The sequence below is a fragment of the Anas acuta genome, chromosome 3 (genome assembly GCF_963932015.1).
Source record: "Anas acuta chromosome 3, bAnaAcu1.1, whole genome shotgun sequence".
Classification (NCBI taxonomy): Eukaryota; Metazoa; Chordata; class Aves; order Anseriformes; family Anatidae; genus Anas; species Anas acuta.
In genome coordinates, this window is record NC_088981.1 from 59,875,055 (window position 1) to 59,901,395 (window position 26,341).

At 36.0% G+C, this 26,341-nt stretch overlaps 1 protein-coding gene across 22 annotated transcripts in view; it reads right to left on the bottom strand.

The window, feature by feature from the left end:
* Positions 1-26,341, bottom strand: part of EYA4 (EYA transcriptional coactivator and phosphatase 4) — a 152,825-nt gene that overhangs the window by 81,508 nt on the left and 44,976 nt on the right. Inside the window, exon 1 of one of the 22 annotated variants that reach the window (XM_068677376.1) lies at positions 6,771-6,893. The exons of the other annotated variants lie outside the window; for them this stretch is intronic. The gene's annotated coding sequence lies outside the window, so the exon portion shown is untranslated. Of the gene's footprint in view, positions 1-6,770; positions 6,894-26,341 lie in introns of those variants that run through there. 22 annotated transcript variants of the gene reach the window in all.

Consider the following 26,341-nt stretch of genomic DNA (forward strand, 5'->3'; position numbering starts at 1 on the left):
CTGTGATGTGAACTTTGTACTAATTACTTTTCTAGCATCAAAGTCTTCATTAATGTCTAGCCAATTTAAGAATAAATGAATCAACGACTCAAATCACTCTCTGATAGAATGGCATTGAATAGTTTGGGTCCACTGAAAGCTTAATATATGGAATTGGCCACACAACAACTTTGTTCATTAATGATAGAAAGGACATTCCTAGGTTGACTTGAATGACTCAATTCTATGTGGTAGATAAAAGCTGTCTTGAGTGTAGTCACTCATTCACCATTATCACTTTTCGTCCTGCTCAGATAAACTTTTGCTTCACAGTTGGTCTTATCCCAGGCTTTGGGGTCCTATAGCTACGGCAAATACAGCCAGATGTAAAGGTAGGGGATCAGTATATTATCTGTGTCTGGCAGTACAACACAAGTTTTGTGACCAGCCCCGTACATACGTGTCATACAGAATCAGAAGAAGTACTGATCCATGTAGATGTGCTCATGGAAAGTAGAAAAACTAGTGATGAATCACAGCTTTTCATTACAATTTTTAATCCATTTATTAAAAAGGACTCAAGTCACTTTGTCTTCTGGATCCCTCCTCATCTCTCAGGAGAGAAAATGATTTTGAGCAGATAGTGTTGTATGTGATAGAGAACGAGAAAGACAGGAAGGTGTAACTGTTATTCACAGACCAAAAAAGATCATCTAACTTTTCAGTTAAAGCTCATTTTCACATCCTGACTTGAACTCAGACTGTAAATGGTCTAAAATATCAACGTGAATTAAATTATCTTGTAACTGGCCATTGGGTAGTTTTGCTGTAGTCAGGCTCAGGAAGTAGGAGGCTTGACCAAGTCTGCAGGAAAAGATCACTCCAGACTCTTGACAGAAAAAAAAAAAAAAAAAAAGGAAAAAAAGGAAAAATTCCTGCTCTGAAAGGTGAATATTTTTGCCAGAAAGGATGACAGTTGTTAACTACTCTCCTTCACAACCCTCAAAGGCAGGAAAATTTCTATGTTGAGTATACGTACTAGGATTTAGGAATGCAACAGGCAGTGACTAACTGCACTAATTGCAGGAAATGATACGCTCCTGCCTATATTCACAAGGCACCATTGGTGCCTTCTTCTCATTTCAACAGCTCTGTGGGTAACAGAAATAGCTAATTGAGGCTATGTTGTATAAAGTCCTTTAGCAAAGGGCATTTGCTGAACTAGAGTTGTCAAAGCTTGGGGCAAACCCACAAAGATTTAAGCATAAGTCTAAATAAGAACATGATGGTTAGGCTCATTATCCACAGCAAAACAATTTCGAATAAAGAAGGTAAGCATGTGAATATGCCTTTGTAGGATGGGGGAAGGGGAGCTAAATTAATGCCAAACAGCAACAGGTGGATAGAGTGAGTAGACAGGTTGGAGGGAGGACAATCACGGTAATATGAGCAGGTAATATGAACGCGATCTTAGCTCAGCACCTGCCTACCCATTATCAGCTAGCAGTGTCCTGTAGGCATTCTGGAAGATGGGAGATAAATGGAGACCAAGCTAAAATGGTATTCAAATAAAAATAATAAACAAACAAAAAATAAAAGCAAAAGCTGCCCTCCTATTCTATTCTTATTAGTGTTAGATCAGAGATATTCAGTTGTAAGTATTTGTCTTTTCAACAGGAACTATCTATGAATCTGAACATGAATAGATAATTTGGTCTAGGAAAATAGTCCAAGGTAAAGTCATCAGCTAATTGTACAATGCCAGTATTTTCTGTACCTTGCACAGAAGCTATTCCAATTAAAAAGATGTACTTAGAATATATACGACATTACAAATCACAAACAAAAGTGGATTCAAGACTGGAAAAAATAATATGGAAGAGAAGGTAATGAACTTTTAGGCATCATATTCCACCTTGAAAATTACCAAGTAAACTTCCAGTACATATACAGTAAACAGCTGTCTTTTTTCTTCAGTACCATACATTTCTGTTCTTCCTCATTACTGACACTAATTTGCTTAGTATTGTAGAAATAATTTCTAGCAGCTGTTGTAACATTAATAAACTACATCAGATAACCAAAGACTGTGGAACCTACTTCCATTAAAGTATGAATGCAAAAAATTCTCTGTAGCTCAAACTACTTGCTGGTCAAAATAAGATAATCAGTTCTTTATGGTCCATATGTTGTCTAACTCATGAAGAAATAATTTGTTAGCAGAAAGATAAAGTAACACACAACACTGCAGTATAAAATTTCACAAACAAGTGGACATAATCAAAAGACATATTCACATGCATTTGTATCATGCAACAGAATGTAGTTAGTTTCTGGTTAGTTTCCAGTGTCTCCAGAACACTTCCATAAAAGCATTGTCTAAAACACTTTAAGAAAATGCTGCTAAAAACAAGTCTTTTTTTTTAAATGGTGGAGAAGCAAGAATAATAATTTACCTGAGGCAAACTACAGATAGAGGAATTTCTAATAAGTGCATAAGAAAATATAATACATGCAATGTACATCTAGTTACTCTACTCTTGCAAGTAACATGGAAGAAAAATACTATTTAGTGAGACTACATTTATATATATATATGGCATGTGAATATATATATAAAATTTACATTTAATTTTTAAAATATTAATGAACAAGTGAACTCCAGGTACATTTACAACACAACACCTGCTAAAAATATTATAACTATCACAGTTAAAATGACATCCAGAGAAAATAATCACAGAAGAATAAATGTTTCATTTTAAAGAGGAATGCAATGTGTTTGCTTTTACAGTAGTAACAACAACAGCCACAATTATAATGCATGTCAAAAACTCTAACCATTCTTTCTTTTCCTTTTGCTTTATGCTATAGTTCTTAACACTAGCCAGCATAGCTGTATTTATAGTATAAAGAATGTAAAAAAATCTCAGGCCATAATCTAATAATATATTTTTCATTATTAGTCAACAGGGACAACATCAGAGGTAATATAGCTCTTAAAATGCCACAGAAATAATCACAAGATGCCTTGATAGATCATATTTCACTTCATATATAAGCCATTTTTGTCTCATTTTTCAGGTTTGAAAGTTTGACTGGTTCATACCACTATATACTACTTTACACTAGCATACCCAAAACATTTTTCAGATTTTTCATTATACTGCTATTTTAAAATGTGTATTTTACTTTAAAAATAAATGCTTTATAAATAGAAATAGTAAGATCAGCTTTCCAGAAGCAATTAATTGTTTTGTGTTTTTTTTTTTTTTTTGTGTTTTAATTTTTTTTTTCCAAATTCATACAACTTTGCTATATTCTTTATATTCATTACATTAAATATAAAATTCACCAACAGGCAAGTAGTTGGAATAAGGCATTCCTCCAATTTATTTTGGATGGCTTTATACACATCTCAAGCCTTAAATGAAAACCTCTTTTGTTTAGGAGAATATAACAAGCAAGATTCTTTAAACTCTGAAAGCATTCAAAGCAAAAGCAGGAGAGAGATTAACAGCAAAGGATAAATTTCATATACCAAGGTCAACTGTTAGAAATGACAATAAAGTATATTGCAGAGCATCTGCCATATACTCTCTCCCATATCCTTTCCAGGCATATTCAGTGGAAAGGGTATGCATGTTTGCCCCTTTTTCAAACAAACAAGCAAGTGTCCTTTGTCTCCTGCCTGAACGTGCCAAGGCTTCTGCATCTTTTGACTCCCCCTTCCCTTCTCTCCTGCCTCTCTAACCTGTGATACTGGAATGTTTTGGCCACAAGGTTAAGAAAGATTCCCCCCATTCATCACAACCTGCCAAGCACAACAGGGTCACAGTCCCAGCCACAGTCCTGCCGCTTCGCTAATCTGGCCTCAGCGCAGGCATGAAACTTCAAAGATCTTTTGCCACAGGCAAAAATTAGTCCTTATTTGCTTTAAAATCCGAGTATCAATCAAGTTAAACTGTGCTTCAGTGGAGCGAACACTCTGGGCGCTCAGAGGAGTGCATACATTTGGTGCTCAGTTCTGACTCTAATTGAATGCAGAGCTCACCTGGACCAGCAGCACAAATACTTCAAGTGCCACAAAAACTTAACCGCGAGATATTATTATCCAAATTATTATATTGGGTACTATTATCCAAAAAGCAACCCCCGGTAAAAAGAACTGTTCAAATATGCATGCAAGTACACAAGAATACATATTTTTGTGTGTAAATAAATATAATACATACAGAATCTCTGTTCATGTGAAACCACTTCAAATTATTTTCCCTTCCAAACTTTTTATTATCAGTTATACCAGATGATCAGCCAGAGTTATATAATTGTAAAGCTCAGTTAACGACCTTTAAATATTCCTGAAATTAATTTTGAAAAACAATTACAGATTTACCATGAGAACACACAGAGAACTTTGGTTTAATATTTAGTAATCAAATCTTCAATTAACTATAGCTAAAATAATAGTATATTCTACTATTCTGGGATAATGCCTATGACTGTTCAATCCAATACAAACAATAGAATAATTACGCTTTTAAATCAATCCAGGTTTTTCAATATATATTTTAACTGCATTCTTTTGGAGATAAAAAGGGATTTGTTTAAAATGAGCTGTTTAAAAACCTTCACATTTTCTTCAGATATAACTTATAACTGATTATTGTTTAATTGTGTATTAACTCAGGGCAATGAATAAACACTGAATTAAGTTGAGAAATAAACTGCATATGATACTCAAATATTATATTTCCTGTTAAGCCATTAGAGAAATACAAATTTTTGGATTTTTCCAACAGAGTAATTGAAAATAGAGTTCATAAAATAAAACACAAAAATAAGTAGAACATTAACCAGAACATTAAAATCTACAAACAGTTCACATATCTTTTACAGATAAATATAATACAGCCATGCTGTCTTTAATTTTAATACTGAAATGATGTATTATGTTAAAACTTTAACCATTCCTAAATTAACATTTACCAAATCAATTTTAAAAGTCAAAGATTAAAACTAAATAAAGTGCTAAGTATTTCCTAGATTATCCCAAAGTACACATAACTTTAATAAAATTTAAGTATAGCTACTTGCAAACAGAAAACAAAAGACTTAAAAAATATGTAATAATGCAAATAAGAGACAGATAGTATGTAGCATGTTTTTCTTATATTTCCTCTATTTTACAGTATCTTCAGACATTTTTATCAAATCCTAAATTTTGTAAATCTAAGCTTACAAATTAACATGAACTTCCAATTTTTTGTAGCAGATGAATTAGCTTTCCTGTATACACACTCAAATGTGCATATACATGCTTGCATGATCATACAAACAAACAAACAAACAAACATTTCCCCAAAGCCAAATTCAAGTTCTTTTGCTTCAGCTACATGGCTGATGCTACTTGATCCACTATAGCATTTAGCAAGTTACATTACACAGTTCAATAAATTCAAAATTATGTTGGAAAAATCCTTTGGTGAGAACTGTTTTTCATTCAGGAATTTAAAGTGTTTCTTGCTTTATGTATCTTTTCGGAATTTACATTTGATTTATGTTAGCAGATAGAGACAGTACAATGGCAAAAAAAGGTGGTGAGACAGTTAAAAGCTCCTTAGCTGAAATGTATTTCAGAAAAGAGTGAGCAGTCCAAGAAAAGAAACATGTAATTGGATACTGCTACTTGCTGCTCACCAGACCCCAGAAACAAAATCGAAGAACTTATTGGCTGTAATAATTTATCATACCTTTCTTCAAACAGGTTCCCTAAACATTACAGCTCCCTATAGCAGTAAATCAGTTTTTACAGACGGACCAAACCAGGCTGCCCTTTCTCCTCTATCGCGTTGTTTGCTTTCCTAGGACAACGAAATGCTGCTCCCGGTGCAAGCCCCCTCTGAGTCTCCCTGAATGGAGCAGGCGTTTCGGCAGCCGGGTGGTTGTTGCCAGCTCACGTCGTGGCCCCCTGCGCACAGCACGGCAGCAGCATCGCTGTGCCTGCCTGCTACACTGGCTCAAAGGCAGAAAAAAGCATTCGGGTGCAACAGCAACGCATGCTCCCACGCTCCCTGGTCAAGGAAATTTTTAATCAGAGTTTGTTTTCAGAAAAAATGAGCTATGGTAATGAGCAAAAGCCATTTAAAACTTTGAAACAGTCACAGTGCTCAAATATAAAGACACAGTGCCAACTGGCACATAATGCTACAGAGATATAAAGCATGCTTTAAGGGTGCATTATTTATTCCAAACTAATGCCTAACCGAGTTAGAAATGGACTAAATGGACTGAAATATAGTAGTAAATTAAAATCTCTATTTGCTTCCACAGTTTTTTTTAATTTAGGGCTAACTAATTTCAACTCTGCTTGTCTAGGCACCTGTCTCAGCATACTAGCCTTTAAGTGTCTCTTACAATGATGAGTAGCCCAAACAACAAACTGCCTAAAGATTTGACAAAATGTGTCACTCACAGCGTACTACAGAATAACACCCTTCATTTCTTACAGTACTTAACAAGTTTACCTCCTGTAGTAATAAATGGTTGCTCCCAAAAGAGGAAAGTACTTGAGGGATTCAGACAAATGACTACCTAAATTACTGTACACCACAACCACTATTAAAAAATATGTTGTTCTAAAACAAGTTTGAAACTGCTACTATAGAAATGAAAACAAAAACTCATTTTGAGAATAAATCCAACCGCACAGTTAATATCCACTTACATTTCCCATTGTATCACTGAACAATTGCATCAGTATCGCAAATGGAAATTCGTCATAACCTTACCTCATTTATCTCTGAAGAACAGAACCAAATTCCCCAAATGTGTGAAGTAACCAGGACACACACAAAATAAAAGAGTGTCTGTGATGTTCAGCACTAATGAACTTCCGCTGTTCAGCAGCTAAGGTGTTCAGACAGATTTTCCAGACAAAAACCTTATCCACCGGCCAGCTACAACTTTCTAAACTCAGAAATACTGAAGACACTTTGTTCTTCCCTGAACTGTCAGACCGAGCCTCGCGCAGTCAGATTACTTAAGTTAACTAAGAGGAGATCTGGATAGTAAACACGCTTGGCTCTGTCCAATGGCTTTCCACACCCTTCTGTTTATAGTAAGATGACTTGCATTCAGAGGTCACCCCATCAACAGCTCCTGTCTTTCAGTGGGTATCTAATGTGCTGCATTTATCCCAAGGCTCTTTTAATGAACCCACCTTCCCAGTCCCTGCTTGCCTGCTGTCGTTACGACACATCTGCTCCTTATTGTACCAAGTCCCATTAAGTGTTAAAATAAGGAGACCTACCTGGGCATATATCCTGCAAGTAATACAGACATTTATGAGTGCTAACCATGTCTGTATATATTCACATAATAAAGTCTTTTTTAAGATCAAAGAAATAATTTTGCAGGTAACATTCATCTTGTGAATTAACGAAATTCAGGAGGGAGGAAGATGGATGCCGTGGTTTAATCTGGACTTTAAAACTTTTACAAATACTCCTCCAAAGGATAATGCCTGTGCCTGTGCCAGATAATATTTACTTGAATATGTTAACATGCTGGAAACAAGAGATGAGGAGTGTCCTCGAGCTCTGCTGCAAAACGACACACAGCCAAGGAAAACAAGGGTCAAGTGCCAGGACCCCAGTGCAAACACCAAGTCAATTCTATGCTGAAAGAATACAGGGAACTGATTGCTCTTACAAAACACAGTAAATATGCAGCAGCATACAGACCACTAGCTCTCATTTTTGATGCATGCAATATGCTACTGGTTACTAGTGTTCTGCAATCCAGCTGGCAACTGTTACTTTCTTCATACAACACTGCAAACCAAAAAGGCAAAACCCAAACTTACATTTCTTTACTGTACTGGAAATTACTCATCACAACAGCTGTATCTAAATAAACTGTATCTTAAAATGGGAACAAGAACATGGTGTTTAGCATTTTTCTTTGTAAGTCCAACGCCCCATAAAAATAAGAATTGAGAACCATTTCCAAATTTCTACTGGTACTTTGTTCTTCACTTCTTAGCCATCAGGCAACATCAAAAATCAGCCTTGTTTCATGGGGAGACATGGAACTGAAGATGGCACTCTCTCCCCACACAAACCCAACCTGACTGCTGCTCAGAAACGTTCTTTGAGTGAAAGTTACACCTGCAGCACATTTTCGGCACCAGTTTTTGTCACCACTACAACATCGAAATGACAGATAGCAGCTTGGCTCTGTTAAAGCTAATAAAACATGATTGATGAACTGGGCTAGAAAGCTACGTCAGTTCAGATTAGGATATTTGTGCCATCATTTGACAGGTCCCACACTTTATTATTAGAATGGACTGTCAGGACTTTAAGAGCCACTAATAAATACATCCATCCAGATCCCTCGATGCCTTTTTTGTACCTAAATCTATTTAGGCACTTTAAGTGAAGAAGATTTTTAATTGGAAGTTTTGCTTAATTTTTATAAAATACTTGTGCTTACAAATACCATATACGTCCTTAAACAGGTGCCTGTCAGCTGCTATTATCTCATGGTCTGAAAGTCCAAGTAATCCTCATTTTATTGCATTATGTGGTATAATAAAGCCCATCTCTTTGACAATGAAAACCCACTGAAGCATACATAAAGAATTGGGGAGAGCATAATCAGCTTTCAGATGTTGTTTTTGACATTAGCATTGGGCATAACCTCATTCTTAACTGCTGAAACAACTAATATGTCAGATGTTAAAGTTTACTAATGCAAGACTACAAACAAGCAATTGCTTATTTCACCATCAAAAAGGGAAACAAAGGAAAAAGCAATCATGGAAAATGCTGCCAAGGAAAGATTGAAAGCCATGGGACAGATATAAACAATGAATTCTGCCACTGAAAACCTTGGACACTGCTCTACAAACTGCAGAGTCATCACAGTAGTAGATGAGGAATAAAATGTGCCTCTTCTACCAGGCATCAAGGCAGAGGAAGTGCAGCCTGGTTGTGGATTCCCCAAGTATTTCAGGAGCATGCCCTCACCCCCTTCATACACCTCTGTACACAGGAGGTCTTCAGACAGTGGCTTCAGAGCAGAGGAGGCTCACTTGCCCCACAGCCCCACTACTTCACCTGTCTTCCTAAACTTCCCCATCTCCTGCCACAGACCAACACTTCTCTGATCCCAGGAAGTCAAGGACCAAGGAAATGATCATCAGTCTTCCTCTTTTTCCCAATAATGCAAGATAGTTCTGTCATTTCACCGGTCTGTGTGCCTGATGCCAAACTATAGTCTTAAACACTTTCAACAGTAATGATAGTTTATCGCATTAAAGAATGAACACAGTGGTGGTGACAAAAGATATAAAATACATCAAAGCCATAATTCTGTGCACATAGCAATACTGTCAAAAGATGATCAGAGAAAAATCATTACATGTACAGCAAGATATTCTTTTTTTGATAGCCAGGGAAACCACTGTCCCAGCATCTCTGTGACTAATGAGCGACACCATTCACAAATTGAGATCACCGAGGGGGGAGCAGTTTTCTATGGACACATAAATGGGGAGTTTCTTTGAGCCTTTACACCACCATTCTAAGGACACAAATATAAAAGAGAGGAACATTAAGCAAGAGTATTGCAGAATTAGAGAATTAAAAAAAAAAAAAAAAAAAAAAGTATTAATTTGAAAAAACGTGAAAGCATGAAATGTTAAGTATTTTGAATTTCTCAATTAGTTCTGAAACTGAATGTGTTTGGTTTAGGGTCGCAGTAATGAAAATTGCTTCAGATATAATTTGGAATTCTCTTCTCAGTGATGTTTCTTATTCTGTAGTTTGCTTTGTACATTGCTGTTCATTGCTTGCCAGCAACAGAGAGAATACCAAAGCAAAAGCCAGTGCTTCTTTACCTTTTACATAGTCACAAATTAAAAACCTGTTCAGGACTAAATAAGTTTCAGGTACTGTTACATCCACGTCTTTCCAAACCAATACAAATATCAGGGGAGGTAAGAAAGATTTCTCTACTACTTTTTTCTCCTTTTTCCTCTAGGTGGAGAAATTGGAGAAAAGGAAAATGCTTCATTTATATAATCAGTAATCACTTATTCAGATACTGATGGGAACATATGGTTCCCTTGAATGCAATTTTGCAGTTGCTTTTTTTTAAAACTATTCCTTCAGATTTCATCATATGATATGTGCAGTACTTCTCAAGATACTTTAGAGGGAAAAACACACAACAGCAGCAAATTTTGTTGCTGTAGAGCAAGCCTCTCTAATGCATTTTGAGAGCCATCACTACTATTCCACATTTTGAATTAGTACGTTTTTCGAGCAATACAGTGATACAACTGATGACAAATGAATGCAAGGAGAGCACTTTTTGAGAAAGGGCTGCTTATGAGATTTTGGTTTGGTCAACAGTTTCATAATTAGAGATCAAATTCAATGCCAAATAAATATTTTAGTGGACTCTGATCTTGCATTCAAAGAGGGTTTGAAGGCGCTTTGATCACGAGAACTGTGCAAGGCAGTGACTTCGATCCCCCTCAGGGCCTCTTTACATTTCCCTGGCTGTGGGACTGAGTCTCAATAGGTCATGACAGGCCCTAGGGGTATGAACCTCTAGCCAGGCTGGTCTAATGGTGCCTCAAACCAGCCCAATTGTGTCAAAAAAACTAGCTCAACTGCTTTTAACTTCTTTGTTTGTTCCTCTTTTTAGCTACAAACTGTTGGAAAAAATAAATTCCCAGGTCTAAACTGCCATGCTTTTTCAATAAATTTTAATTAAATTTACATTTATAAACCCCTCTCGGATGCATTTGTCACCTCTGATCTATTTGTTTTTTTTGTTTGTTTGTTTTGTTCAAAATGTTTCTGTTGCAGTTCCACAACAGCTGATAGACCTTATAGGAGGCTAAACTATCCTTTGAATTGCATGTCAAAATTGCCTCCTACCTGCTCCAGGGCTTGTTTATAAAAGCAAGGGAGATAAATAAAATCATCACTATTTTAACAGTTCTGTCGATACTGTATTTGTCTAGTCACAACTAAAGCTCTGTTACATTCTACCTGGACACTTAACATCTTGCAACTCATGGCGGAAAGTTCAGTTTCATCACCATCCCTGTCACTTTTCCTCACTTTATTCCTCTCAGCCTTGCAGAAAGTGGCTTCTCTGTGATTCTGTGATTCTCAGGTACAGAGAACAAAACAACAAATGTCAAGATATCTCTGGCTGGATGTCAAGATATGCACTTTTTTCATTACCGCTCTTTTTTCATTATTGACATGAGCTATCTAAATTACTGAATTCGAAGTAGAAATAGATATAGCAGTACATCAAATTTACAGTGATAATGAAAAAGTTTACAAACAACAAATGAACCATAAATATTTGAAAATACATTCCCAAAAGAGCTTAAAAAATCACTAAAAATTGCTTGTTTTTTTCTGTATTCACATTTTCCAATTTATTTGTACACTCTTACATGTAACTTTGTAAAATACAAGTATATATCTTCATGTCTTTAACTTGAAATACTAAGCCTTTGATACTAAGCCTTTAACTCAAAACATTAATATAAATACAACAAAATTGTCAAAACTGGAAACCGTATTTTTTTCTCAGCCTCTCCATCTCATTTTTTTCCATTGATCTCCTCCATGAAATTTTGTCTAAAAGTACTTACCTACATCTTAATCTCAGGGGGCATTTTAAGAGAATCTGATATTAATTCTGATTTAAAACAAAGTAACTTGAAATAAAAATTTAAACTGCAATTTAAAACAAGAAAAATCCTGAACATTTCAAAGTATACATTAAGTTCAAGGGACAAATTATATGAAAAGTGTTTTCATATAATTTCTCCTAAAGGGAAGTTGTCATGTAACACTTTACCTAAGGCCTTAAAGGTAAAAACAATTTTTTAAATGTCAAAAAAATTGTCACCGCATTTTCTAGGGCCCCAATCAAGATCAGTGCCAGGCATACAAACTGAAAGTTTAAAATCTATTTTTTTCTTATGGCTCTGCAGAGTCTACTCTAGTATAATCTTCAAAGTTTATTTTATGACCAAATGAAAAGTTTATTTAAATAAGTACAGGAGAGAACTACAGTTACGTGAAAGTTGGGAAGAAGATTTTAAATTTTTAAAGCAGATCCTGAAAGCTGCAAGGGAAATAAAGAGGCTGAATTGTTGATACTTTTTTGACTTGAACTTCTGATTAACAGACCACAATTTCTATCATTTTCACCATTATGACTTCAAAGACACTTCTTAAGAGTGTTTGTTAGTATTTTACTGCTCTTAGTCAGGCCTCAGTCTAAGTAATATCTAGTCTGAGTAGACGAAATGCTATCCATTTTTCTATATTTTTTTTTTTCTCCAGATGTTTTTCACTGCTTGTACTGAGCATTTTTTTAGCTATTGCCCTGCTCCTGCAAGCTCTCCTTCCTCTTCCCCCTCACTCCTCATACACGTGGCTGTTTTATTGTACATGCTCAGAAATAATGTTTTGAGGAATGGTATGATATATTTTTCAAATAAAACAAGGGCTCTATCCTTGCTTTAACATACTGTTTATTTTGAAAGCTGACTGGCACCTTCATAATTGCATAGGCCTCCTCACCAGAAAGCTAGAGCAATACCAAGCCCAAGATAACTAAAGCAGGGATTCCTAAACTGCGGTATGCAAACCACTTCAAGGCGGTGCTCTTGTTCTGGGGCAGGCAAAAGCAGGAACAGCAGCAACAGTGCCTGACCTTTCTGGGCACAGTGCTAGGATTCACACTGTTTATTTGTGCCTGGAGCAAAGCCTGATGTGGTAAGGGAAGTGCTTTTTACATGAGGGAAAAGATGGTGTTTAGCTTCTGACTTGGGAGACACGGGAATTAAGGAATGGCTGACTCACCCTGAAAAAGACTGTCCATAAATGACTATTTTCTAGCAAGTAAGCTCTTTCAGGTATCTAATGGTTCAACAAAAGCAGTGTTTTAACTGATATCACCTCCTTTACTAAGATTCATACAGAAATATGGAACAAAAAGTTAGTGTTGTTTTTTTTTTTAATATGAAATTTCAATGCAACCTGATAAATTTATATATGCATTAAAGTAAACCAATACAAATAAGGTACTACAAAAGAAAAATAAATTATAAAAGCTTGTGCAGTATTCCACTAAACAAAACTAAATAAAAGCTCTGTTTGGGACATGAATGAAGTTTGTCTTTCATTTGTTGACAAAATCCAGCCACATTACAAAGAAATGCTTTTAATTTAATGAAAAAGCAATCCTCTAGTAAAACTTAATGGAATACATGAGTTACATAGATTATTACAGGGAAAATTCTTGGTCTTCATGTCTAGGTGTGATTATTCCAGAAAGACACCCAGCCTAGCTGGGTCAGTTAACCTTTTAATATCCTTTAAAAGTTTGAATAAAATCTAAATTAATAGAAATTATTTCTAGTACAAAAATTTTACAACTCTTTCCATATAACTACATTTAAGGTTGAAGTCATCAATGTGTTAATAAAAAACCCGTACTCTGACAGTTCTGCTGAGCCATGCTGCTGATTCTTTACAGATGACACTAACTGTTGGGCACCTTAGTATTCCATAGTTTTAAACTGTGCATGCATTGCTAAAATCATCCCTTAGAAACACAATTCTAATGATATTATAGTATAATTAGCTAATTAATTTCTTATTATTTTCTTTCTTTAGGGTAAGATGTCCATGTTTTTCCCATAATACTTTCATAAGGTTTGTATCAAACACAGTGCTGATAAATTCATTCCTTTGAATGTATATGCTCTTCTGTGTATCAAAGGAGAACTTGCACAGAAGTTTCCATTTTTTTCTTTGTTTGTGTTGGCAGCTTTACCAGTGGGAATTGCAAAGAATTTCACAGCCTGGCAAAGGGAGGAAGTGACATCTCTATATCCCCAAATTATCCAGCTTTCAGCAGCTTGCTTCTTTTTCTGCTGTGCTACACTATAGGCTTTTATTTCTTTTTCCTTCAGTGACAGCCTACTGCTTAAATAAAACACAATCCTCCCTCTTTGTAAATTTATTAAATACACCCTTTGCTTTAAATTACTGTATCCTGAAGTCTAAGTTCATTTTTAAGTCCTCTGCAACCCAGAAAAGATGTGGGGGCATATTATGCTCACTAGACAAGCTCAGCAGTTTGGTGCGGAATACACCACAGTAACCAAGAGCACAATATGGCTTTTGGCTTCCACAGAGAGTTTTGTCAAAACACCCTTGTATTAAACTGATCACCTGCTAAAATCTACAAGCTTTTAAAATTTGTAAAATCACTTAAAATTCTGTACTGTTTTATATGCAAGAATCCTATAGTATTTTTCAAACATGCAGGTTTAAAAATAGAAATGCAATGCTATTAACGTCCATTTATGACAATACTCTCCTTTACTGCAGTGTTGATCTAAAATTATTCATGACATACTACCAAAATTTGGCCCTTCCTTTATCTTTTGCATGGTATTTCTATGTTATGAAGTTTTAATTCATTGAATTTTTTCCCTCATCTGACTTGCAATTCCACTACAGTCAATGGGGTTGCACTGTTGTGAGAGCAAAATTTGGATCAGGATATAGATTTCAACACTGCTCTACTCAAAAATATAGTATTTCAGAGGTTTTACCGCAACTTCAAAGGTGGATCATCTTACAAGTGACTAGTGCTGGAGAGCAAACATCCTCCATCATCATAACCAATTTTTCAGCATCAGCACAAGCATTTGGAAGAATAACTTGGATTAAAATCATGATCTCTGTTTCTGGACACAAGTACTATAACATAGACAAGTTGCTTCTACATGCTATTTAGATTTGCATATATAAATGAAGAATAAATATGTCATGAAATATGTCATGATTTATGATAATTTAGAAGCTTTAGTAAAATCGGGATACTGTTACTGTCATGAAACACAAAGTGCTTTGAAATGGTTAACAACAACAACAAATAATTTTAAAAATCTATAATGATATTGTGTTTTGTTTTTACATCTATCAATTTATTTCTTCTCTAAAACACACCTCTAAAAAAATATATTACTGCCTAAACAAGGAACTTAGAATTCTGCTTCTACAGATAGCCTTTTGATAATTTCCAATAATTGAATAGTACTTTTTTCAAAATAGAGAATAAAATATAGAAGCTTCATTCTGTGGAGAATGAAATGAACTGAAATACACACCAAATGAAGGTATTTGAGGAAAACCTAGTTACTTTTGCAGGTGAACAAAACTTCTTTCCAAACTGGAAACCAAGAACCAAAGTCTAAAGGAACACAGACAAAAAACACGAATGGTATTTCCTTGTGGTACACCAAAACAATTTTTTCTCAGTTTTAAAGATAGCGTAGTGATTCTGGTCATTGGTAGAATACAGATATATAGATAAAGCTTTTTATTCTCTTTCAGACAGACACAACTGTAGTTTGCCAATTTTTAGAATACAAGAAAGCGTTTTGGAGATATACATTCAGGCAATGTATGTGTTTTTAAATACTGGTTTCTAAGCCAGTGAGAGTATTTGACACAAACTGTAAAAATGCTTATGCATATGTTTATTTCTTCACATGTGAATTGCTTCATTGGCTTTAATAAGATTATTCGGTGTGCAGTTAGGCATATGTGAAAATCACTACCTGAATCGAACTGGAACTGGAACTGGTTAAGCTTCCATCTGATACTTCAGGTCTATTCTCTTTACCAGATTTGCAATTGTTTGCTGTTCTCAACAAAAAAAGACATCATCTGGTAATGTGTGTAATTAGAAATGAGACTTACACAGCACACATATTTCTAGAGAGATACAAATACATTGAGATATTATTGAAAAATGTATATAGTGCATAAAAACATTGCTCCAGAGATTTGAAACAACCCAAGCACACACATTCAAAATGAATCCACTAAAAATATCTTCGAGTTTAGCTAGAGTTCAAGGGAATATTAGAAAATACTAAGAAATCTTTGAAATATCTTCAGGTACAGAACAGAGAGAGGAAATATACAAGCTAGTAACTAAAATACCAAACTGAAGTAAAGCACAGTTACTTCACTACAAGAAAACTTCTATCATATATACAGAGTGCATGGCATTACTGGCTGCCAAAGCCATGTATGCAAGATTCATGCCGATTTGGCCCAAAAGAGTCACATCTGGACAGAGGCAGGGCCCAAGCAAATAGTACCCTGTTACTAAATATAGCTCTAGTTCTGCTTTCTGTCACTGCTGTGAGCGTCCAAGCACTGCATTAAAAGCACTGAAGAATTAAAGGCAGTTTCAAACCCATATTTTAAAAAATTAAATGAATGCATAACTGCCTGTGCAGAAGGATGGGTTAGAAAGAAAGGAAGTTACACCTGAAGTCCTTTTTACACAAGTATCTGCATGAGAGGGAAGTAGAGACAAATTGGCAGCAGAAGAGGGAATTATTTTTTTTCCCCCAGAGAGTGCTTGCACTCCAGAGCTGGCTAATAGCTCAGGATATCAACCGTGGTATCTTTGCCTTCAGTCTCTATTATAAATTAAATTACCAGATGAGATCTTTGTGTTGTACAGTATACAATGACATATTTTTGGAAATGGGCATTGCTGATTATTTTAAAAGTAGATACAATCTCCCCACTGTACAGTGTAGTTATGGAATAACCTGCCATTACAAGGAGTTCAATTTTACCTTTATTCTCCATTGTTTTTTTTTCCTGTGTGAAATATACATATTTATATCTGGACAAATCAAAACTAATTAATATTTAAGGATTATCTTATTTTTCATGACAAAAGAGTCATACAAAACTCAAGTTTTAGGCTCCACAATCTCTAGTGGCACTGAATTATAAACCTTTATTATGTGTTAGTAGGAAAATATTCCTTTTATGAGTTTGAAAAATATTTCAGTTTCTTTCAATACTCCCTAAATTGCAGCACTTGACTTACAGTCTCTGTCCTACTCATTACTGAGCATGCATTTCTACTCTCACCTGTCAACTATATTAACCTCAGGCCATAAAGAAGGGTTCTGTTTTTGAATATCTTTATTAATTTCCATTTCTCTTATCTGAATTCCATAATTCTTCCAAATCCATAGAAGGTTGACAAACAGAATTTAATATAGAGGGCAGATTTCTCTCCCTTCTGCTGTGTGGCAGCACAGAAATACTGGAAGAGTCTCAACATCAGACACCTTAACATACATGTAGATTTTGTGTGAAGCTCCACTTTAGGGAACTACAACACAACTCTACTCCTCCTAGTTTTTCTGAATAGTTAACAAAGATTAACAGCCCAATTCAGGAACTTGTTTATCCCGGAGATGCTGCAGATCAAGACCCATTTCACTGTTCCAAAGGCCACATCTCTTCATTGGCTCACTTCTAGCTTGGGTTTCTTAATGGGGAAGTAGGTGGGGTGAACCTGAATTTGGGTTCCCTAAATATCTATGTAAATTTAGATGCCTGAAGCAGTGGTGCAGACTCTTTGATTATTGTATTTAAACAGATGATCAGTTTAACCCAAGATTTTTCTACAGTTAAGAAACCTAACACTGGAGCCTTAAAGCTGACACTTCATTTCTTAGTTAAATGAAATCTAAACTTCTTGTTTCTATAAAAAGATTTACCATATAGACAAAAAGGGAGTGACAACCACAGATTGCTAGGTTAGTTTTGCAGTCTCGACACATTGTTTCAGAGTTGCTTATTGGGAAAGGAACACAAATATGACCTGGAAGTGCACCAAGTTTTAGAATAAATGAAGCAGATCAAAGATGAATTTTGGGGATACAAGTAGTTTGAAACAGCTATTATCTCAATGAAATACAGAAAATCATATATAAAACAGAGATGATGGAATGTTTCAGAAGAACATATGAACAAACAATTAAACCTTGAGAATTAGGAAAACATTAACTCATGTCTTTCATTTGATGCAGTCTGACAAGAGCTTTCCACTGCACACACACACACACACACACACAAAAAAAAAGTATTGCAGTATTGCTTTTTCTAATTATTTATCATAACCTCATCAGCTTAGCAGCACATGAAGCTATGGGCCCTTGAAGATGGGAGATGGAGTTTTTCACATCTCTATGATAAAATAGTACACATTCTTAGATTTCAGGGGGTTCAAGAAATCAGATGAGTTGTTCTGCAAAATTAAGTTAAGCGTAAGCCATTTTCTGAGGGTTAGAAAGCAGATTCATGTATATCTATTTCAGCTCAAAGGAAAGTAAAACTGAGAATGAATATAAAGAGGAGTGCGAATAGTAAAAAAAGGAGAAAATTACTAGTAAAAAACTGTTATATTATGCAAGATTCTTAGAAGTTACCCATGAATTTGAGAAAAAAAAATAGAGAGTGACTGAAAAAAAAAAATTGATAGGATACAGATAAAATTCACCAGCATTGAGAATAAATCAGGATAATCATTACAACATAAAACTGGCTAACAAGAAGCATCTTTTAGATTTTGTCTCAATGTTTAGGTTATACAAGGTTTGAAAGTTATTAAGTTATGAAGAGTTGACTCTTGTGATTTAGTGCACCTCCACCTTCAGGATGTTGGTTTAAAAAGCCTATCAGAATAAAACTGAAAATTCTGCTGAAGAAGAAAGGAGGCCTGATATCACTCATGAAAACTGTCCAAAGTGATGATGAATATGGCTTTCTGCAGAATTGTCTTGCTACAGAGAGAGCCACTTTCTTGACTCTAAGTGCTATTACAAAATCTTTAAAGACTCACAGAAATAATTAAATCTACCAAAACGATCCAAACAACTTGTATCATTCATATGAAAAACTGTTAGCATATATATGTCAACATATTAAATGATACACAGTTGAATATTAAAAAAGGGTTCACTTTGTTTTTCAAAACTTAAAAAACAAAAATCAAAATTTAAAAAAAAAAAAAACACAACTTAAATCAAAGCATAATTTTAAAACATTTTTAAAATAGTACCCGTAATTAGGTCAGTAGACTGACAAAAAAAAAAAAACTCTGAAATTATTGAATTAACAGGATTATTTTTAAATTGTGTTATTGAATCTTTATTAAATATAAATGAGAATTTTTAATCTCAGACAAAAATAGAAAGAAAAACTTTTAAGTACAACTCAAGATTAAAAAGTTAAAGTTAAAAAGTTAAACTAATATTATTCAATTGTATTCTTTTACCATATACAATGGAGAAAATGTTGGCAATTGTTTTTCTCAGATAAACATTTTGTTTTTGCCTGCACAGAAATGAGTTTTCCAAGACACTGTTTCAGTTTTCTTTCAAGACAAATCAAGTTTTTATAACTCTAACATAAAGGAACTCAATTAAGAATTGAAAAAGCAGGACATTTTCACTTTTCCAAATCATAAATAACAAATCAAGTAAGAGAAGCAGAGCTCTACCAGTTACTTTTTGAATTTTTTTGGTACAGAAAACATCAAAGGTGTCCATGCAGGAAGAAACCTAATTCTCAATTCAAACTCTTATTTATTTATTTATTTCAGAAATCAGTAGTTTCATTTATAACATCTTTCTGTGAAGAAAAAATCCTTTTGTACCTTTCCATACATTAATATATGCAGGTGGTATTGAAAATCTGTCCCAATATGATGACTAACAAGTCATCATATGTTCACTTTGTAATTGTGGCTAATAATTCTCTTGTATAAGAAATCCTTTAGTTGTACATTAAAATATTTGTTATGTATTCAAACTACTTAAGGTAGTTTTATTTCAATTAAATAAATTAAATTATGTTTATTCTGAAGTTGGGTGGAATTCTGATTTCCATTCAAACTGCAGGTTGATCTGAATAAGTTTAACTTTAAATTTTTATCAAGTAAAAAATGCAGTTTCCTTAGATCTAACAAAATATGAACTGAGATTCAGAAGCTGCTGAAGTCCATAAAATTACCTTAAAAGACTTCCCCAAATACTCATTTTTCAGATGCCATTCAGGACAAATCCATGTTTAATGATTAAACTGTCAATGACAATGAAGGTTTCTAAAGAAAAACAATTTTAAAATGGTAATAAACACAAACAAAGCAAGCAAGCAAGCAAACAAACAAAAAAAAAAAAAAAAAAGAAGATAAAAACTTTATCTTCTGGTAGTTTAAATGGGTAGTTTAAATTATGGTTAAAATGGTGATTAAAATCACATGGTCTTAAACCAGGCAACTCTGGGAAGTAGAAAGGCTTGGATTAATTCTAACAAGTTCATAGGCACTTATAGGCCAGACCCAGCATACTCTGAACTGTCTAGGACACGTTTCTCTGTTAGCTTGATTTTTAGTCTCTTGACTCTTGGGCTGTCAAAGCAGGCCTTAAGAGCAAAGTGAGTGAGTCTAGAATTGTAAAACAGGGAAATTTATATCCACAATCATTCAAAAAATTTAAATTACATCCTTGTATGCATTATCTCTGAATTTGAATTATTTAAATATGTTTCAGCTTATAATGACATTGTTAATAACTGATCAGTCAGGAGAGAGGCTAAACAGGAAACACAACTAAAAGGAGCATGCATTAATAAGTTAGTTACCCACTTTTATAGTAACTTACACCTTCTTCTGGCTCTTTGGTATGTAAATTAAATGACTGAAACCAATTTACATTCATACGTATACATCAGAAAGCGAGTGGATATCTAGATTGGCTGAACTTACAAATTCCAATTTCTTGGCAAGTTAGATATCTCATCTTAGATCTCCTTATCCATTTATACATTAGGAAATGTGGATAAACCCATTATAGAACAGACACAGACCCAATCAGATCAAAAGCAGATCAGTATGCAAGGGTGATAAGACTAATGAAAACATTGTTTCGAATGGGATACCTTAAACTCAGTGGGAACCAACTAGGACTTTTGAGCATGGAACAAAGTATAAAGAAATAAGTCCAAATGCACAGGGTTTATGTCCACTTACAAATTGTGGGGAGCAGACATTTCTCAGAAGTTAAGAAAAGGCTAAGTTAATGGCCTGGGGGTAGTTTTGACTTTGAGCCAATGCAATTAGGGTTCTGCAAATGATTATGGCTGTCCTGCCCAGAAGACCACCAGAATGTTCTACAGAGCTGTGCTCTTCCAAGTAGATCATGTCCAATTGGCCAAGATTTAATTTTGCAATTTAACAATGATATTAAACATTTGTCCAGATCTCAACATATGCTTGCAGAAGGAATGGGATGGTATGTTAAATACATAAAGACTAGCCAGTATTACCCTCCATGCTCTCATCTATTGAATGCATCTGGGAGAAGCTGGACAGAACATGAAAATAAATCCACAAGTCAGTGAAACATTTCTCATTGAAAAATCTCATTGAAAGCTAAAAATGATTTGGATCAGTAGACAACTTTGCAAACACGTGGGTGTGTTTGCACACCCACCCTCAAAAACAGATTTCCTAACATCTGCCAGGCCACCATGCCAGAAGTGAATTTTCTCTCTTCTGACTGGATAGTAATACATGTATTTTTACTCATAGCTGTTGAACAAAATATTCTACATAAGCTTTGAATAATGAATCATTTGAACACATCCAAGTGTGCCTGTGTGTGAGAAATAGTGACTCCTCTTTGAATGTTTCCAGCCTGTGTTATAATATTCAACTCATTCCAGAGCCTACAGCAGTTACTTGGAAGACTCCTCTGTGCATCAGTGCACTTTGGATCAGCTCCTGGAGAACAAGTCCAAATTTAAGTTTGATTGCAATGTAGAGATATATGTAGGAATCCAACTAACGCAGGTCAGTAAACCTGACTGCTAATACACAGTGGAACATTTTGCTCTGCCACAGATTGTCCGGCAATTTAATAGAACACAGTGACAACAAGGGCTGACTGACCAGCACTGGGGAATTCACAACACTGAGCTCAGTTGCTCAAAACCAACTGACACGTGTCCCTCTAGTAAGGCATGAGGTATTCAGTTCAAAGGTACATGAGGATCCCAAATGGATACCATCTGTGTTAGCATTGTGGGTCATGTCACTTTTCTGGAATTGAGGTAGGGACATGCAAATAAGTTTGGATAAAATCACCTTGCTTCAGTCAGGCTTATCAGGTCAGCACGGGCTACCCTTGCTTCTACAGAAGGCAAAAGCAAAGCTGAGAGGAACCTGTCGAGTGAGGGTGGGGAAAGGAACCAGGTCCTGTGAAAGTCTGAACCAAGACAGTTACAGACGGACTGAAAACTAAGGGGAATTTCATTGCCTAGTAGCATGGGAGAAATGTATACCAGAAAGTAGGACATGCTCTGCAAGTACATGTATGTCCTGTTATGTGCTTGGGAGATCACACCATGCTCAATAAGCTTCTCAGATAGGATCCCAGTTAAAGAATTTTTTTTACTGACAAGAACTCATCTTCATTTTCTAACCCAACCTCAGGCAACAAGATACTAAGCTTGTGCATGATACTAAGCTTGTGCACAAATCAGGATATTAATTTCTGTGAAAGGCAAGAAGGGAAGCACCAACCTCTTTTGTTTTGGTATTAGAGCTAATTATGTCCGTACTGCAGCAAATGGTGCTGGGGCATTTGCAAGTCTTCTCTTAAGAACATAAGGAGATCTGTTCAATATGACAGAAAGTGCAGTGAGACCAACATCCCACCTTCAGCAAATGCTAATAGGGAAACAGTCAAGAAAATGTGTAAGAACAGGGAAATCACATAGTGATACTTTCCCAAAGAACTGTCTAATCCTCCAGCAACTGTTGGACTAACCAAGGGAATGTTGGCTAACAGTGGGATCTCTAAAAATTAACTGATTTCTTTTCAACAAGTAACTTTTTTCCATGACGACATCTAACCCTATTTTCAACATTCCATTTCTTGTTTCTTACCTTCTAAGCAGAATTTTATCCATATAAGAACCTGTACTCCCAAGCCCGTTAACTGTTCTCAAAAGTATTCCATGAAAAAGACTACTGAGTGCCTTTTGGAAAGGCATGAAGAACTGATCAGCCAGATCTCCATCTCCTAAGAGAATTTCAAAACAAGTGAGGCATTTCAATTCTTTAGTATTATTGCTTACTATTCACAGAATCACAGAATCATCTAGGTTGGAAGAGACCTCCAAGATCACCTAGTCCAACCTCTGACCTAACACTAACAAGTCCTCCACTAAACCATATCCCTAAGCTCTACATCTAAACGTCTTCTAAAGACCTCCAGGGATGGTGACTCAACCACTTCCCTGGGCAGCCCATTCCAATGCCTAACAGCCCTTTCAGTAAAGAAGTTCTTCCTAATATCCAACCTAAACCTCCCCTGGCAAAACTTTAGGCCATTTCTCCTCATCCTGTCACCAGGCACGTGGGAAAATAGACCAAACCCCACCTCGCTACAGCCTCCTTTAAGGTACCCGTAGAGTGTGATAAGGTCACCCCTGAGCCTCCTCTTCTCCAGGCTGAACAAGCCCAGCTCCCTCAGCCGGTCCTCGTAGGACTTGTTCTCCAGACCCCTCATCAGCTTCATTGCCCTTCCCTGGACTCACTCGAGCACCTCGATGTCCTTCTTGTAGTGAGAGTACTGAACACAGTACTCGAGGTGCAGCCTCACCAGAGCCAAGTACAGGGTGACAATCACTTCCCTAGACCTGCTGGCCACACTGCTTCTTATACAAGCCAGGATGTTGTCTTCTTGGCCACCTGAGCATACTGCTGGTTCATATTCAGCTGACTATCAACCAATACTCCCAGGTCCTTCTCCGCCAGGCAGCTCTCCAACCACTCATCTCCCAGCCTGTAGCTCTGCTTGGGGTTGTTGTGCCCCATGTACAGGACCCGGCACTTGACCTTGTTGAGCTTCATACAGTTGACCTCAGCTCATCGGTCCAGCCTATCCAGATCCTCCTGCAGAGCCTTCCTACCCTTGAGCAGATTGACACACGCACTTGGTGTCATCTGCAAACTTACTGAGGGTGCACTCGATCCCCTCATCCAGATCATTGATAAAGATATTAAGGAGGACTGGCCCCAGTACTGAGCCCTGGGGGATGCCACCAGTGACCAGCCTCCAGCTGGATTTGACTCCATTCAACACAACTCTTTGGGCCCGGTTATCCAGCCAGTTTTTAAGCCCAACGAATATGCCAGTCCAAGCCATGAGCAGCCAGTTTCTTGAGGAGAATGTTGTGGGGAAAGGTGTCAAAGGCCTTACTGAAGTCAAGGTAGACCACATCCACAGCCTTTCTCTCATCCACCCTATTGCATAAGAGAGGAGTTGGTGGGATAAAAGCCTTATTGGATTAAAAGATCATCTTGAATTGTGAATTAGAGTATCTAAAACAGATGCTATATGTCACATACATTGAAAAACAGGTAACGCTATTATATAGTGAATTTCAGTCTGCTTATTTTAGTAAAAGCATAGAAAGGAAAGGCTTCAGGAATCTGTCATGCTCCAAGCTTTGGTGATTATTTCTCAGAATCTTTACATCTCACTTTTAAGTGAGCCAGAGAATTCTTCTGGGCTGAGATGTTTCTTGCTGTAAGTAACCCTTTACCAAAAAAAAAAAAAAAAAAAGAAAAGCAAAAAACAAAAAGCAAAAAACAGTGATTCGTATTGTATACTATAATTATTTATAACTTTTTTGAGTTATAGAATTATCATGTACAATACTTATAATTATTCATATCATGTAGCATAAGCACCACAGAACAAATGCTGCAGGTACCACTGTATTACAAAAACAATAATGACCATTAAAAATCCATGAAAAGTTGATAAAAGACTGAAAAGCGCCCTTTCCAAAATCCTCAGTACCTGAGAACAGTTATGAGGCATACACAAGAAAGTCACTGGGATGTGAACAATTCCCATTAAAAATAATTCTCAGCTGTGCTAAAACTGATAGTGAATCATGATTTCGAGGCATATCTGTTCTTATCACTGTTTGTTACAAACAACTGTTTGTTACAATGCCCTTATGTACATAATGCCTTAAGTTGGACCTTATAAGGTCCAACTACTGTAACGATATGTTTGTCTGTGTTTGGGAGGGAAGAAGAAACAGAATCCCTTCCTGTTAAATAACTAGAAGCATATAGAACTTAATACAAATCCCTTTATTCTTTCTAGGAAATCCACAGCTACCTGTGCAGTTTTGTAGGAAAGAAAGCTTACAGAAAGGTGTCACAGGAACTGCTAACTTTTCCAGTCACCACTGCCAATAAAGCTGCCAAATGTTTGTGAGAGGTGTTGTATGCCACTGAAGAACATGAAAGCTACCAGAACTACAGCATTTCAGCTTGACAAGGGGCACAACGTTGATGGAGCACCAGAGCTTAAATTTGAGCTCTGCTAAAACAGATGACAAATTCTTATCAAGTTCACCAGAGTTCAAGTTCATCTTTCTTTGAAGGCCTTTTTGTTTTCTATACCTTTTATTTCTACCTCTGGTGCCAATGGTTTCCTTTCAACACCTAAAGGCCACGAAGTACTGTCATGCCTCTTCACCAGCACAGCCAGACTGAGCTGGGAAGAGATATTCTTCTGAAAATAACCTTGAATCTAACTCAAAATGGCTACAGAAGAAGGAATTTCCTCAAACTAGAGAGGCTCAAGGGCCTCAAGCAGGCTCAAGCATGGGCTGTGCCATCAGGTGAGCAGGCTAATGGTAGCCCACAAAAAATGCATTCAGGAGCTTAAGTATGTGGAAGGTTGTTACTGATACTACTCAGTATCAACAGCTCTTGTTCTAACTTTGGTTTTATTATTCTTTCTGAAGTAAAATGATTTTTCAACTTGAAAGCAAGGAGAAAAAAGGAAAAGCAAATAATCATGGAATGATGGAGCTAAAATAAATGACTGTTCCTTCGAAAGGTATTCATATGGCAGGTAACATGCAGAGACCAGGAGACCAAAGAAATAATCATTCTGTGAGTAGTGAATAATCACTTTCAGTTCTATGGAGCTAGTTTGCATTTAGCAAGTGAGAGCACAGTGGTATTCTGCTCGCTGATGGAGATAAAGGCAGAAGCGTTCACTCCACGTGTAAGATGATCATGACAAGGCTCAGAGTGTTTGTGGCTGGCACCCACAAGGATCATTTCTCATATGCCAGCCATGCTTCCCAGATAGAATTATATTATGGCCAAATCACAAAAGTCTCTATGAACAGCATTCATAATACAAATTACACTAACATAATCCACATGAAAATTGACATTACAGCAGAACAAGGGAAAAGCTGCATGTGTGGAAGCACATATATGCATATAAATATAGGTGTGATTGCACAGATGAGCCAAAGAATGGCACAATTTATGCAGTCTTAATAAATTTAAACCTAGAGTACTT